The sequence below is a fragment of the Ursus arctos genome, unplaced genomic scaffold, assembly GCF_023065955.2.
Source record: "Ursus arctos isolate Adak ecotype North America unplaced genomic scaffold, UrsArc2.0 scaffold_22, whole genome shotgun sequence".
NCBI classification, from domain to species: Eukaryota; Metazoa; Chordata; class Mammalia; order Carnivora; family Ursidae; genus Ursus; species Ursus arctos.
In genome coordinates this window covers 7,025,632-7,029,550 of record NW_026622897.1, presented here as the reverse complement: position 1 = coordinate 7,029,550, position 3,919 = coordinate 7,025,632, and the positions used below count along the sequence as shown (strand labels likewise).

Below are 3,919 nucleotides of genomic sequence, written 5' to 3'. Positions count from 1 at the left end.
GTATGGGAGGATTCTTTAACCGTTCCCAGTATTTGGCTATTCCCCTCTCAAGGAGTGGTGCTGATTAATGAGATTGGAAATGTGAAGTCAATTATACCGGAGATAAATTTAAAAATAGAGTTGAGAATGTGTAGAGGAGGTTTTAATCAGTCCTGTGGCACTAAGGGTGGCGTGAGGCTCCTGTACAAGTCGACGATAATAAGGGTTTATTTGATAAAGGAGTACTTGAACATCCACATTGCGATCTATTGTTTACGGAGCATACATTGTTTTAGAACACTAAATACGCTTTTATATTTCAGACGGAGCCCTGAATAAACAATTGCCTTGTTCTTTTGACTGGGTAAATAAATAATGGCCTAATCCATTTGCCAAAACAGCATTATTAGATTTAGGAAGAGATTAATATTCAGGATTGCACTTTTTTTTTTAATTTCCAGAATTCCATTGTTTTCACCAGTGTGTTTTATCTTTCAGACTAATATGACAAAAATGTGACAAATGACAAAAGGCAAAATACTCCTTTTGAAGTTACTAGTAATGCCGTAAAAAGGATTGTACCGACTTTGTTTCTTTGCTTAATCACTTTTTTATGTAGGATGGAATTTAGTAGGCAGTTGATATATTATTATTAAGGAATGAATAGATTCGCTTTGGAATTCTTTACAGTTTTATTTAAATGAAACAATTTGATTATGGCATTTAGAAATGTTAAATTCTTGCCCTTGTGGATTATACATTGTTTTGTTCACTCCTGTTCCCTACACATCGAAGAGTGTGTAGGAGAGACTCAAATATTTGTAGAAAAAATATAATTAATTTTGGTGTGGGTAAAGTATGTTGAGTCTGTCCTTTGTTTTAGACATTGTCATTACTTAACTGGAACTTAAATTGATTATTCTTTTTCCTGTGGTGGTAAGAAATGACAGACTTTGCTCTTCTCTCACTGTCAGTAGTCTCAGGGAGGGGAATAGGGGTGGTTTCTTGTTGATTGCTTTACCATTGCCAAGAGAATTGGATTTTATTATTCATTTTTATCTTTGGTAGGTTGTTGAAATGAAGCTTTATATATTTTTATTTTAATTTCAGTTCTCAATCTTTTAATATAATTCGTGTATAGTCTAATTAGAATCTACAATGATGGTGGGAATCTTGTTTTTTCATCCATTTTTAACCTAATACATTTTAACTTAGGCTATTTAAAAGTGGCACATTTTGGGGCGCCTGGGTAGCGCAGTCGCTAAGCGTCTGCCTTCGGCTCAGGGCGTGATCCTGGCGTTCCGGGATCGAGTCCCACATCGGGCTCCTTGGCTGGGGGCCTGCTTCTTCCTCTCCCTCTCCCCTGTTGTGTTCCCTCTCTCGCTGGCTGTCTCTCTGTCACATAAATAAATAAAATCTTAAAAAAAAAAAAAAAGTGGCACATTTTAACCATTATTTCTCAAAGACCAAAGCCTAAAAAAAAAAAAAATGTGTCCTATGAAGATTGTGAAGACCGAGCTTTGCCAGTGGAGCATACCTGATAGGGTAAAGCTAATATAATTTTATGCTACTTCTGTGAATCTGGGAACTCAGGGAAGTCACCCTGTCTTGGATGGGTTGGGCCTCCAGCAGACCAAAAGCTAGTGGACACTTCCTAACTACCCTGGTATTACCTTTGGGGTACTGGATTCAGAGGAACTGGGTTGAATTCCTGTTGACTCCCCTCTTAACTCCCTTTGCAGCCGGTGAAGCTCACCTCTTTCGTGATAGAAGTGGCCAGTCTGACCCCAGGTTGTTGCTCAGTTTCTAGCCTCTTTCACAGAATCCTGCCTTTCTTACTCATTTTAGTTCTTGGTATATTTCTTAATATTAATTTATATTGAACATATATTTTAAACCATTTTAAAAGACTATAAGAGTACTACATTTTATGACAAACATTAAAAATCTAGAAAGATGTAAAGGGAAAATAAAGTCCTCTTCACTTGCCAGAACCCCCCCCCACCTCTTTCCCACTCATGTTTTTCATAGGTAATTAATTGATATTAGCACTTCTTTCCTTCTGTACAAAAAATGCCAATACTTACACAGGGATAAACATACACTTTTTATCTTATATTTATAATTTTAAAGTCTATAAAAGTAAGATTATTTTGTAACACTGAAAGGATGTTTATTACTGTGTTAAACATTAATGTTTCTCAGATTTTTATCAGTTGAATGAAATCACACAATGGGATTTCCTATAATCTCAAAAGTGCGTTTATGTGCTTGTGCAAATTTTCTTGCTTAATGATTGAAGGTGAAGTTCACTTTTTGTTTTCTCCCTAGAGTATGGCGTATGATTGATAGTGAAAAGTGGGGTCCTTTAAAGATATGTGTCTTTGTATTGGGAACTGTTTGGGAAGGAAATACAGTCCGTATGATTTACTTCTTTCCTCATTCCATTTAATCCTGAATTCTAGTTTCAGCTTCCTGGAAAAGAAGGGTTCAGTCAGGTTACGAGTTGTATAGAGTTTTTTCTTTGAATAACCCGTATATATAGAAATCCTTGCAGATTTACTAATTTAAAATACTTAGTTTTATTTAATAGGTAAATGTTATAAATTTGCATATACTTATGTTTTATGTTGTTTTTTTCCTATTGTAATATATATCAGTTACCCTATCACAGAAATCTAAATTGCATTTTGCAGAGGTTATATATACAAATAAGGTAATGACTTTTTTTTTTTTTTTTTTTTTTTTTTTTACATCGAGCAATCTAATGTAGATGAGTAGAACGCTCAAGACATGCTAGGTTACTTTTCTACCTAATTTATATACATCTGAAATAAACTATTTTTGAGTTTTAGTCAAGTTGATTTGTTTGAGAAAGATACTCTCTTTGCTGTTAACCATTTAGAGGAGAGATCAACAAACTAGTTGGCAGGCCAAATCTGGCCTACTTTCCTGATTTTGTAAATGAAGTTTTATTGAACACAGAAATCCCATTTGGTTACATATTGTATATGACTGCTTTTGTGAGCTATAATGTCAGAGGCCATATATTTTGCAAAACCTAAAGTATTCACTCTCAGGCCCTTTGCAGAAGTTTGCCAACCACTGATTTGGAGAAAAAAAAAATCTTGTCGAAAGAATGTCTTAGGTACAATATCAAAGAAGAAGGTAGCACATTGTTTTGGTTTTTTCCCCATGATTATAGAATTTATAAAGTTATGAATTTCAGTATCAGTAACTGAAACAGATAGTTTTTTCTGAGTTGTAGGTAGTCTCTGTGGGCTTTCAGGACCTTAAATGTTTCTTTTATTTGTGGAAAGTTGAAGTTAAATAAGACTGGCTACCGGGAAATTGTGAAGTGAGCAATCTTCTTTTTTCAAGGACTTCTGTCACATAAAGTACTTTGGCCTCAATAATAGAAAATTCTCAACCTGGCTTAAATAATGAGGAAATTTATTATCTTACATAATAAAGTCCAGAGGCTCAATAATGACATCAAGGACTCCTTTTTACAATTCTCTGCTCTGTGGTCTTCCCCATTAGCTGCATAGTAAGGCTGTTTTCCTCTTGTTACAGTCTGGCTGCAGCAGGACTAGCCTGCCATCCATACAGCGTTACCAATGGAATGGGAAGGACTCTCCTTTCCAGAAGTCCCCCAGCAGATGTCTTCTTAGTCTCATAGTCTGGGATTGGGATATATTCCATACCTAACTAGTCACCGGTAAGGGTAATGGAATTGACCTTTCTTAGGACTCTGCTCCCACTAGATTGTTTTCCTTATTCGTATAGCAAGTGTCGTGGATTCTTTCTTACCCCCACCCAAAGTCACATCCAAGATTGATCTGTTGTACGTAATCTAGCATGAATATGTGAGTTCATATCTTCTTGGGAACTAAATTTATTTAAATTACGAAATGAAAAGCATTGATTCCTGCTAAAA

At 35.4% G+C, this 3,919-nt stretch overlaps 1 protein-coding gene across 2 annotated transcripts in view; it reads left to right on the top strand.

Annotated features, from left to right (window-relative positions):
- The window catches only part of RDX (radixin), a 66,119-nt gene that overhangs the window by 1,029 nt on the left and 61,171 nt on the right, over positions 1 to 3,919 (top strand). The window lies entirely within an intron of this gene.